Source organism: Mesocricetus auratus, unplaced genomic scaffold, assembly GCF_017639785.1.
Source record: "Mesocricetus auratus isolate SY011 unplaced genomic scaffold, BCM_Maur_2.0 Super-Scaffold_100021, whole genome shotgun sequence".
NCBI classification, from domain to species: Eukaryota; Metazoa; Chordata; class Mammalia; order Rodentia; family Cricetidae; genus Mesocricetus; species Mesocricetus auratus.
The window spans coordinates 27,705,102-27,718,731 of NW_024429202.1; positions in this window are offsets into that span (position 1 = coordinate 27,705,102).

Genomic DNA, 13,630 nt, shown 5'->3' on the forward strand with positions numbered 1-13,630 from the left:
GGTATCTTTGTGATCATAAAGGAATGCTGACACCATAGTGAAGTTGTGTCTTGTATAGTCACAGAGACATTTGAGATGTAAGGGAAACTAGAAGACAATCACTGGCTCTAGGTTGAAAAGCACATTAGATAGTGTTTGCAAGAGTTCTGTCAGTGCTGAGAGATGTATTGGTCACTTTTCTTGTTGCTTTCCTGTAGCATACCTATGGTAACACTATAGTACATAGCATTATAGTATTACTATAAGTAGATAGCAATACTATTGCAAAATATTAATACTATAGATAAGTGCAGCTTAAGAAGGGAGGGGCTTATTTGGCTCACAGTTGGAGGTATAGTCCACTGTGGCCCAGAAATCATGGTGGCAGCAGCATGAGGTGGCAGCAGCATGAGGTAGTTGGAGGTATAGTCCATTGTGGCCCAGAAATCATGGTGGCAGCAGCATGAGGTAGTTAGCTATATTGTAGTCAAGGCAGTCAGGAAGCAGAGAGCTGGATTCTGGTGCTCAACTCACTTTCTCTTTTTTATTTAGTCCATGACTACGCACCATGGAACGCCGCCGCCAACGTTTAGGGCACACCTTCCTACCTTAATTAATCCAATCTAGAAACTCACTCACAGACACCCAAAGGTTTTGCTTCTAGGAGATTCTGGGTCCTGTTAACTTAGCAATCAATATCAGTCATCACAAAAGAACATCTCAGCAGAGAGCCATGGGAAGCAGACTTCAGCGCTGCAACTTCATGTAACCATTTTCTGGCATCAATCGACTGATGTGGAAGGATGTTCTCTCTAGCTGGCTGACACCTTGATGTCAGTCTTTTCACACTGAGTAGAGAGAGGAACAAGGACTTCCAACCCACAGGACAATGAGATGGTAGATGTGTTGTCTTCACAAAAGTTTTTACATTTGTTTGTTTATATGAGTGCATACAGGCAAGAGTCAACTTGTGGGTGTCAGTTCTTTCCTTCCAACCATGTGTTTTGAAGGATCAAAGTCAGGTTTTAGGCTTCACAGCAAGTGCTTTCACCATCTCCTCAGCCCACATGTATAGTCTTTGAAGCCATTGATACTGTGGTGGTTTGAAAGAAATGCAATAGAAATCTTCTGCACAGAGATTCACTGTGTCTATGGTAGACTAGCCTGCCCTGTACTGTATTTCTTCCATTTGGGAGAAAATTTCTTTACTTGCTTTTTTTTTAAACAGGGTCTTTCACTGGTCTGGAATTCACCAAACGGGAGGCTGCCTGGCTCGCAAGCCCCCTGAGTCTCTCTCTGCTTCCTCAGCTCTGAGATTATAAGCACACCTTACCCCAGCAAGCCCTAAAAAAACAGACAAACAAGAAACCAAAACAGAATACATAAGCATGGGCTCTGGGCATTAAAGTGTGTACAGCCATGTAGGGTTGATCCTGGAAGTAACACGGTTGGCCTCTGTTCATGACCCAGTGATTAGCCTCCATTCACATCACAAGAAAGACTGGCAAGTGAGATCTATGTCTATACCAGAAAGCAGAGGTTTTGTTAAGACACAGGAAACTGCAAAGGCACAGGCTGGGTTTAAAGGGGCAAGAGGTGTAATTTGGCGAGTTTAATAATGTTGGGAATGTGGAAGATGAACTTCATGACCTCAAAGGCACCTTCAGACCCAGTATTCCCTCTACTCGCAAGTATAGTTTATTAAAGGATTGCCTGCAGCACACGGAAACACGCAGGCACCAGACAAAGGCATCCTGCTGTTCCAGGGATCAAATGCTGTGTCCCCAGCCACTTTCATTTTCTTGTCTGCAATGCCAGAGTGGAGCTCACGCTTTAGAATTGACCATGGATTCTCTTCAAAATAATATTCCTACACACATTAATTCAGTGAGTCCTCAGAAAGTTCAGCTCAATGAGCTGCAATAAAATGTTCACTGGATAGGAGATAACTCAAAAAGTCTGTCTAGCATAAAGCTAAAGTGTCTCTTACCCAAGAATAATATGAGCTGCTTGCAAACTTTCAATGCTGTTAAATGACATTCAAGTCCTAGCTGGGCATTTGGCAACTCAGACTTCAACTCAGACTTTCAGTAGGTGTTTGGGGAATGCAAGCAAAGCAAGAACAATATGTGTTTTCCCAGAAGGAGTGTGCCCTCATCAATGAAATACTGACAGAGAAAATGGTGAAGGAGCCAGGAAGAAGGCTCAATGGTCAAATGCCTGCTGCACAAGCCTGAGGATCTGAGTTTAGATTCCTAGCACCCACATAAAAGCCAGGCACAGTGGAACACATTTGTAACTCTAGTGCTGGGAGCATAGGATGAGGAGAATCCCTGGCATCCACTGGCCAGCCAGTCTAGCTGATGTGATGAGTCCCAGGGCCAGTGAGAGGACTTGTCTCAAGACACAAGGAGGACAGCTACTGAGGAAGACACACCGTGTTGACGTCTAGTCTCCACAAACACCTACAAGAAAGCATCTCTCTCTCTCTCTCTCTCTCTCTCTCTCTCTCTCTCTCTCTCTTCTACACACACACACACACCACACATGATGACACAACACAACAAGACACCGACATCAGATCTAGACACACACATCATGTTATGATGCTAATGTTATTTTTTGTAAGTTAATGGACCTTGTTTCTATATCAGCTTTATAGCTGCTGAAAAACTAAACAGATAGTACAAAGAACTCATGTACACCCTCTCCCTCCCTCTTTCTTCTGTTAGCACATTTCACATTAGTAGGGTACATTCATTAAATTTCATAAGCAGATGTTGATATATTGTTAGTGAATATGATCTATGGCTCACATTAGGACTCCATCTTTGTGTGGTAAAGTAATGTATTTTGACAAATGTGTGATGTTATTTATCCACCATGGCAGTATTGAAAAAATAGTTTTATTGCTGTTATTTTCATTTGTAATTTCCTGATGATATGTGATGTTAACCAGCTTCTGATGGCTTAATGTATGAAGAATCTGTTCAAATATTTTAGCTCACTTTCCCTCTTTTGGGATTGGGTCATTTGTCATCTTATTGACTTTCAAGAGTTTGCTGTAGGGGCTTGAGGATGGCTTAGCCATTAGCGATGTTGGCTGTTCTTGGATCTTGGTTCCAGCACTCATGTCAGGAGACTGACAACTGTCTGCAACTCGGGGTGCAGGGAGGGGATCCAGTGTCCTCTTCTGGACTCTGCAGTTTGTGTGTGTGTGTTTGTGTGTGTGTGTGTGTGTGTGTGTGTGTGTGTGTATGTATGTATGTATGTATGTATGTATTGTACACTCAAGAGTGTGCATGCACATGTATGGAGGCCAAAGTCAATTTTGGATGTCATTTCTCTGGTACCATCCACTTTGTCCTTTGATACAGGATTTCTCACCAGCCTGGAACTCATCACATGTTGGGCTTGCTGGGCAGTATGCCCCAGGCATCTACCTCTCCAAGCATGTACCACCACTCCTGGATTTTTACATGGGTGCTGGGATCAACACATGTCCTCATGCTTGTATGGCAAGCCCTTTACTGACCTCTTCCTATAGAATCAACCAGGTCAGAGTTTTGATTCTACAGATGCCAGGCTTACCAATTTCCTTCTTCAATAAACAGTGTTCTTGCTCTTGGACCCAAAAGCCAACTGCAGTATATTCTAGAATTTTTTCATAGTGTATATTTTACATTAGGGTATAATGTGTTTTAAATTCATTTTATTGAGAAGCAGAAAGTCTGTTTTACTGTAATGTGTTCATATGAAACTCTGCATGTTCTAGCATCACTTGGTGAAAGGCTTTTTTATTTCCATATTAAATTGTCTTTGTTTTGTGACAAATGTCGCTTGATTATGTAGGTCTATTTCAGTGTCTCTATTTTGTTCCGTCAATCCATTATTCTGTCTTCTCTCCAACACTACATTGTCCTAGGTCCTACTGCTGTTCTAAAGGCAACCTTGAAGTCAGATGGTGAGAGAATGCCTTTGATTTTGTTTTTCTACATTATGTTTGGCTGTGATGAAACACATTTGGTTTGTACATCCTGAATCACAGTCCACTGAGGGAAGGCAAGGTAGGAACAAAACCAGGTATGAACCTGGAGGCAGGAGCTGAGGCAAAGACCATGGAGGGGTGCTGCTTACTGGCTTGCTTCAAGCGGACTGCTCAGCCTGCTTTCTTATAGAATGCTGGACCACCATCCCAGATGTGTCCCCATCCACAATGGGCCTGGCCCTCCCCATCAATCACAAATTAATAAAATGCCCTACAGGTTTACCCTACAAGCAAATCTTATGAAGGCATTTTCTCAGTGAAGGGTCTGTCCTCTCACAGGATTCTAGCTTGTGTCAACTTGACATAAAACTAGCCAGAACATGTAGTGATTTCTTTATAAACTTTTTTTTTTGGATGGGGGCAAGGTGGGTGGTTAGAGGCTAATTATATATATTTACCTCTGTTTCTCTCTTTCTTTCTGTCCCTCCTCTCTCACTCTCTCTGTATGCACATGCGTATATGTGTGCATACGTGTGTGTGTGTGTGTGTGTGTCTATGTGTGCTCCTATGTGTGTCTGCTCTGATGCATGTGTGACGGTCAGAGGACAACCTTGACTGTTGACCCTTCCCTTCTACCTTGGGTGTGGCAGGGTCTAATCATTGCTACGCAGGACAGGCTGGTGTTCAGGGATTCTGCTGTTACTGCCTTCCATCTCACCACAGAAGCGATGGTGTTACAGATGTGCACTGGGTCACTCACCTGATGGTGTTACAGATGTGCACTGGATCACTCACTTTGATGATATTACAAATGTGCACTGGGTCATTCACTTTGATGGTATTACAGATGTGCACTGGGTCACTCACTTTGATGGCGTTACAGATGTGCACTGTGTCAGTCACCTTGATGGTATTACAGATGTGCACTGGGTAACTCACCTTGATGGTGTTACAGATGTGCACTGGGTCACTCACCTTGATGGTATTACAGATGTGCACTGGGTCACTCACTTTGATGGTGTTACAGATGTGCACTGGGTCACTCACCTTGATGGTGTTACAGATGTGCACTGGGTCACTCACTTTGATGGTATTACAGACGTGCACTGGGTCACTCACTTTGATGGTATTACAGATGTGCACTTGGTCACTCACCTTGATGTATGTTCTGGGGAGCCAAATTCAGGTCCTCGTACTAGTATGGAAGCATTTTACCCACTGAGCCATATCCACAGTTCTATTTTTATTTTTAGTTTTCATCAGTGTCTTAAGTTTTTATTATACAAGTCTTTCACTTGCTTGGTTAGAGTTATCTCAAGATATTTTGTGAGGCTATTGTGAAAGATATTATTTCCCTGATTGCTTTTCAGTATGTTTGTCATTTATGCATAGAAAGGCTATAGATTTTTATTGTTAATTTTGTAGCCTGCTACTTTGCTGAAAGTGTTTATCAGTTGTAAACATTTCCTGGTGGGGTTTTTAGGGTCTTTTATGTATAAAATCATATTACCTGTAAATAAAGATGATTTAACCTCTTCCTTTCCAATTTGTATCCCTTTTGTAGCCTTCAGTTGACTTATTGCTCTAGCTAAGAATTCAAGTACTATATTGAATAGGTATAGAGAGTGGACACCCTTCTCTTGTTTTTTTTTATTTTAGCAGAAATGCTTTGGGTTTTTCTCTGCTTAAGGATGATCTTTGCTGTGGGCTTACTCTAAGTTGCCTTTATTCTATTAAGGTATGTTCCTTATGTCTCTAGTCTCTTCTGGGCTTTTATCATAGAGGGATGTTGGATTTTGTTAAAGGCCTTTTCTGCATCTAATGGAACAAAAGTATTCTATTCATTGACTCGTTGCATTTTTCTATTTCAGTTATTTTTAACCATTAGTTTAATTATTTCTTCCTATCTACTATTTTGGAGTATTAATTTTTCTTGTTTTTCTGGATTTTCAAGTATGTCCTTAGATCATTCCTCCTCCTCCTCCTCCTCCTCTTCTTCTTCTTCTTCTCCTCCTTCTTCTCCTCCTCCTCCTCCTCCTCCTTTGCTATAAACTTGCCTCTTACAACTGCCTTCATGTGTGCTATAGGTTTGGGTATGCTGTGTTCTTATTTAAAAGCACATATGCTTTCTTCAGAGATGATTCATATGTGGTTGAAGTACAGATGTCTACTTAGCTTTACAAAGACTCTTATTTGCCTATCTTTCAACGTGTCACCCATCGCATCATGTGAGCGCATGTGTCCTGCCCACTCCCTGCATTCACATCCCCCTCAGGTGTTCGTGCCCCTTCCTTATGCATGGTTTCCTGTCCAAAGGAAGACTCTTTTGCCTTGCAGTAATCAGAACAAGGTGACAGGGAATTCTGTTGACAGACAAGTGCGACCAAGTGCCTTTACCATCATGTATAGATATGTGACCTTGAGAACAGCAGTTTTACTCAAGCAAAGATGGAAGAAACATGGCTGAAAAGAATGAAAGAGTAACTTTGGTAGTTAAGACATTATCCATGAAGAGAAAAGAAGGGACTGAAGCTGAGGTACCTGGAAATGGTGTGGGGCTTTAGGGCACACCTGTAGGAGTTACTAGACTATGATAGCTCTCTGTTGGGTGTCCTCCTCTTCATGCACAGCCACAGCTGTGGAGGTATCTTAGTTGGGAGAGTTGCAGCACAACTGTGAGGGATTTAGTTCAATTACCCATGTGCATGTGAAGGCCTGGCATGACAGTATGCACATCCAATCCCAGTGACATGGCAGATGGAAACAAGAGACTCATTGGTGTTTGCAACAGACAAAAAACAACAGAAGAAGATACCTCCAACTTCCAAATAAACACGTGCGCTCTCTCTCTCTCTCTCTCTCTCTCTCTCTCTCTCTCTCTCTCTCCTCTCTGCTCTCTCTGTCTCTCTCTCCCCCTCTCTCTGTCTCTGTCTCTCTCTCTTACACACACACACACACACACACACATACACACACACACACAAACTTAAAATAAAAACGGAATCCCAAAGCCATTCCCTTGTTTCTCATTGGCTAAAAAACTACTTAGAGCAGGAAGCTCTGCTAGCTACTTTCACCTTTAACCCCTCTTGTAGCTAGGCTTAGCCCTGTGACCACACTCTGACCAATGAGATATGAGGGTGAGAGGAAACCCACACGGAAACTTCTGGGGAAGTTGATGTTTTCCAATGAAAGAGAGGAAACTTTTTCTCGTCTCCATCTGTATCTTGGCTACTTAGGATTATGGAAGAGAAACATACCTGGAACTGTGGCGGCCACGTGAAGGTGGGAATTGATAAACATGTGGCATCCACACTGAGAAGAAACAGGGTTGCCATAAGGCAAGCAGCGGGGGTGAGAAGTAATGAATCCATGTCAGCCGTGTGGAGATGGGAAGAGGAGAACATGAGGCAGCCGTGTAGAGAGGAGACGTGATCAACACGGAGCAGTCAGATGGAGAGGTAGAGTGACTGATATGAGGCAGCCACGTGGAGATGGGAAGTGATTGCTACGAGGTAACCGTGCAGAGATGAAAAGTGATGAGCGCGAATCGGCCATGTGGAGATGAGAAGAGACTGACTGACATGAGGCAGTCATGTGGAGACGGGAACTGTCTACCCTGAGCACAAAAAGCCAGCACATGCAAGGAGCCTGAGCCCTTCACGGATGGCTCACAGCACAAGTGGCTAAGAAATAAATGCACAAGATTCCTGGGATTCAAGACAAGTTGGACTTCTGTTTCTTGGAACTGAACACACTGCAACTCATCACCAAAATCTCTTCCCTAGCTTTTGCCTCAGCATTTCCTGCTCATTATAGGAAGAATGAGCAGGGAGTAGAACATTGAAAGGGGAATCAAACAAAATGAGCTGAAATATTATTGGCTTTGGATCTCGAAGAAAAAGAAAAGTTGATGTTACAATAATTCAGGCTATTTTCATTTTCCATGAATGTTTTCTGAGAAACATTTCTGTGACCAGTGAAGAAATGAGTTCTCTGGAGGGGCTCCAACTTCAGGTAGGACCGGAAGTGTTAGCCATGGGCAGAGCACACATGTTCAAATGGCTGCCCTCTGTGGTTCGTCTCCATCAAGCCTGATCAGCCTGCTTTCCTGCAGGAAGAAGTTAAGGCTCAGACTGTGCTCATGCTCTTCTGCTCTGGCTGGCTAACCAGAATGGAGGGTGTCCCACCAATGAGGAGTGGGTGAGTAGCCAGCACTAGTTATGGGGAGGGGATAGTGTCTCAGAGCATCGGCTAAGAGACAAAGCAAGACTCTCAGAAATTACAGGAAAAATAGCCCAGAATCAAATAAGACAGTCAGACAACGCTAAAACAAAACAAACAACCAAAGAAAATATGAATCAATTAGTATTACTTTATATTTATAGAATAATTGCTCTTAAATTATATATCAAAACAGAATGGAGTTCTATATTGGTTATAAGAGGAAAATATATAAAATAAAGAAGGACAAAGAAAGGATAATAAGAAACTCATGGGGAAACATATTCAAAAAAGTTCATAATAGCCGGGCATTGGTGGTACACATCTTTAATCCCAGCAATCGGGAGGCAGAGGCGGGTGGATCTCTGTGAGTTATAGGTGAGCTTGGTCTACAGAGTGAGTTCCAGGACATTCTCCAAAACAATACAGAGAAACCCTATCCCTCCCCCACCAAAAGGTTCATAATTAAAGCCAGCATAGTAGGAATGAAAGGAAGTCTCAACAGTTAGGAGAGCTTAAGCCTCAGTGGCTTCCAGCAGCTCTGGGAGGTTCACCAGTGCTGGTAACTCCAGCTCCAGGGGGACTTAAAGCTTCTGGCTTCCTCGGGCACATGCAGACATTCACACATACACACAGAATTAAAATAAAACAAAATGAAATGTAGGCTTTGAAATGAAAAGGCATAGCAGTATGGATATCAACAAAATATATATTTTAAGGGGTAAATACTATGGTAGTTGAAGAAGCTTTCTGGAAGACAAAAGGGAAAATATATTCTTCACTAAATAATATACTCTTTAGTTAACCAAAACAATTATTTGTGACTTGTTACAGGAAGTAAATTACAAATTCAAAACGGTAAGGAAAATTTCCTACAAAGATATCTGTGTGATTTAGTTACTTTCCCTCAAAAAAACAGGTAACAAACTGATAGAAATTATTAGTTAGCAGGGCCGGAGAGATGACTCAGCCATCAAAGGCTAGGCTCACAACCCAAAAATTGTTAGTTAGCTTCACTGTAGTATGAATGATACACAGAAACTTTCACATTTGGTGTGTGCAGTGGGTGTAGATGTTCTACATCCACACAAGGAGTCATCATGTAGCCCAGGTGAACATACCCATCACTTCCAAAATCAAGTCATACTCCTTTGTGTACATGGTAAAAATGTCTAATATGAATTCAAGTCTGCATGTGTGCAGATCCTTATTCTTGTATATAGACAAATGTGATAGTTGGTATTGAGTTTCAGCTGTACCCAGAAGGACCTTAGAGACACATCTCTGGGCAAGCCTCTGAGGGGTGACCTTGGTCACAGTGGTTGACATGGGAAGACCCACTCTAGTTGTGGGCAGCACCATCCCTTGGGCTGGGGTCCTAGACTGAATAAAAAGGAACAAGTGCGCTGAGCACCAGCGTCCATCTCTCTCTCATTCTTGACTGAAGCATAACGTGACCAGCTGCCTTGAGCTCTTGTACTCATGACCTTACTGTCATGGTGGCATCCACCCTCCAATCATATGCCAAAATAAGCTCCTCCTCCCTTAAGCTGCTTTGTCAGATATTTTGCCACACCAATGAGAAAAGAAACTGATACAGGCTCTCCTCTGATCATATCTAGAACTTGTTCATCTCATGTTACTAAGGTTTGATACCAATTAAGCAAACACCCATTTCCCCCTTTGGAACCACCAACCCTTGGTGACTACTCTTCTGTTCTCTGACTCTATGAATTTGATGAGTTCAGATCCTTGATATTTGTGGACTACTGTACAACTTGTCCTTCAACTGACTTGCTTCAATTAACACAATGCCATACAGCTTTATCCATGCTGCAGAAAGCTACAGAATTTCTTTCCCCAAGGTAACAGAAAAACCCACATATCCACTGATAGACAAATGTGCAAGGAAAGTGTGGATTATACTTACAATGTAGTATTATTCAGTCCTTAAGCAAATGCAGTCAGTGCGATGGTGCATATGCTAAAGACTCTTGCTGACAAGCCTGAGGACACACGTTCAATCCCCAGGACCCATGGAAAGAGAAAACCAACACCTACAACTTGTCCTCTGACCTCTACAGATACACTATGCTGCATGTACAAACACACAGACACACACACACACACAAATTAAAACACATTAGCAAATATATAATTATCTTAACATACATTACCAGTATAATTTAAAAATATGTCCTTCCTCAAACTAAGAAAGCACCTTATATTCTAGTAAATTTTTCTAACTTTAACAACACGTTGATAACAAAGTCTTCATAAGCAGAAAAGAATTGGTATCTAAAGCATGTATTCTTTTTGCTTCTTCTAAATGTAAAATTGTGAAGTGAGTCAACCTTAAAAGCGTTTTAAGATTTCTGGGTGAAATGGCAGGCTAAAAGCTGCTTCTGAGTGACCTGCTGACATAGAATCAGAATAAGAAAATAGAGTCTACTCCAAAAAGAGACAGAAAGGAAATAGGCTGTTCAGTGATGTGAGATTTCTTAATGATGCTGGAAGAGGTTTGCCAGACAACAGATGTGTGAATTGCAACCCAAAAGCACACGAAACCCGAGCATCAGGGGAGCAGAGTTTGTCCACATGATGGATCATGACTCCTCCACCACTGAACCCAGAGACACTGAAACAGGAACATGCCAGATGAGGATTTCTAAAGTTTGCCAGTGGAAGCCATCACTGACCCGAAATAGGACATAGGAAGCAGATGGGTTCAACAGAGCCCCTGGGAGGAAAGCCAGGAATGCAAAAGAGTGAGAAAAGCAGCAACAGGAATGAGAACGTCAGGATGGTGTGATTTGAGGGGACCCTTCTCACCTCATGGAGTGAAGAGAGAGAAGTCGGACGGGGGAGAATGCTGGTATACTGCTGTCTCACTCAAGGACATCAGCCCCTAACTGGCCTAACCTCTCACACAGGCTCCACTTCTTGAAGGTTCTGCCATCTCCCAGGAGCACCTGGGCTGTGGTCCGAGGCTTAACACGCAGATCCTTTCGCTTGCTTGCAGGCCTGAAATAGAGGTAATTAGGTATACTCCAAGTGATCATGAGATGGCTCATCGCGTGAGGGCTCCTGCCACCTGACCACCTGACCACCTGACCACCTGACCACATGAGGTTGATCTCCAGGATGCACATGACGGAAGGCAAGAACTGACACCTACACGTTGCCTTCTGACCTCTACATGTACTATGGCTCACGTGTACCCCATATTTGCACACATACGTAAATCAATGTAATAGCAAGATTTTTTAAAAATGTAAATAAACCATGATGTATTTGCTCAATGGAAAGTTATTTAGGTGGACGTTTATTGACCAGAGCTGCTGGATTCAACAATAGACAAATGTAAAAATTCAATGGTTTTTAGTATACAACAACAGCAATCTTAAAGATCTCTACCCAGTACATCTATGAATATATCTAAATTAAAAAGGTTTTTTTTTCTATTGAATGTGTGTGGAATGTTGCACAATGATACTCACCACCTCATACTGCATGTTTAATATGGCAATGTTACAAATTGGTCCTCTCTCCCTCCCTCCCTCCCTCCCTCCCTCCCTCCCTCCCTCCCTCCCTCCCTCTCTCTCTCTTTCCCTCTCTTTCTCTCCCTCTCTCTCCCTCCCTCCCTCTTTTCTTCCCTCCCAACCTCTCCCTCCCTCCCTCCCTCCCTTCTCTCTCTCTCTCTCTCTCTCTCTCTCTCTCTCTCTCTCTCTCTCTCTCTCTCTCTCTCTCTCTCACACACACACACACACACACACACACACACAGAGGCCAAAGATTGAATCTAGTGCCTTATCCATGCTAGGCAAGTGCTCTATGACTGAGCTATATTTCCAGCCTGGAGAAGCCAGAAAGTTTTTTGTTGGCATTTGGCATAAACTGCATGCATGGGTTTATAATTATGGGATGAGACATGGATGCCCTTGGAGGCCTTTGTAGGACTTCACATTACTTCATTTTTTAAAAGCCTGAAGCTAATAGACAGCGTATTAAAACTTCCCAGAGCTGGCAGTGTTCATTATATGATTCTGCATAAAATCTCTTGTGTTTACAGTATTTCATGATAAAAACGAGACAACAGATAAAAGAAAAAGATGTGTATAAACTGAATTCTCCAGTGCCTCACCACCAAGGCCTGGGCTATTGGACTTGACTGCTGACATGAAGGTTGGCACCCTGTGCCTTGGTCTTCTGCACTAAAAGGATACTCAGTGGAAAGAAAACAATGGAATCTTGAAATTTGCAGGCAAATGGGTGGCACTAGAGGAAACCATCCTGAGTGAGGTAACCCAGACACAAAAAGACAAACATAATATGTACTCACTCATATATTGATTTTAGATATGGATCATGGGAGTGTCAGCCTACAAACCCAGGGCCAGTGAGTCTGGGAAACAGGGAGGTTCCCAAGAGAGATACATGATACCCCAGAGAAGTGGAATGAGGCAAGATCTCCTGAGCAGATTGGGAACATCAGGGAAGGGGAGAGGGAACCAGGAAAAAGAGAGGGGGATAAGAGGAGGGGAGAAGAAGGCATAGGGGAGCAGGAAGGTTGAGTCGAGGTAAGAATAGAGGAGAGCAGGATGAGAGATACCATAATAGATGGAGTCATTATAGGTTTCAGGAGAGAGCTGACACTGGTGAGATCTCCAGAGATCTCCAAGGATAACACCAACTGGCAAACTAAGCAATAGTGGAGAGGCTACATTATTAGCCCCTCCTTGATGATAAGGTTGATGACTACGTTATATGCCATCCTAGAACCTTCATCCAGTGACTGATGGAAGCAGAGACAGATACCCACAGCTAAACACTGAACTGAACTCCTGGAACCCAGTGACAGAGATGGAGGAGTGATGAGCAAAGGGATCAAGACCATGACAGTGAAATCCACAAAGGTAGCTGACTGGATAAGGGGAAGCTCTTGAATCCCAGACTGATGGCTGAGAGGCCAACAGGGGACTGATCCAGACTCCATGAATGTAGTGTTAGTGAGGAGGCCACAGAAATCACTGGAGCCTTGGGTAGTAGATCAGTGTTTACCATGGTGTATGAATTATCTTTTGGAGCCCATTCCAAATAGAGGGATGCTCTCTCAGCCTGGACACATGGGGAAGGGCCTAGGTACTGCCCTTGATGAAATGACAGACTTTGGAGATCCCCCAAGGAGGGCCTCACCCTCCCTGGGGAATGATGTGGGTAGGGGACTGGGGGGGCACTGGTGGAGGGACAAGGGAGGAGGGGTGGGAGAGGGAGCTTGGATTGACACTTGAAACATTCATGTTTCTAATTTAAATAAAAACATATATATATATTTAATTTAAATGTAAATTAGAAACAAGGTTGCTTCACATGTCAATTCCAGGTCCCTCTCCCTTTCCCTCCCCTCCTCCCGTGCCCTCCCACCAGCCCCCTCAAAAT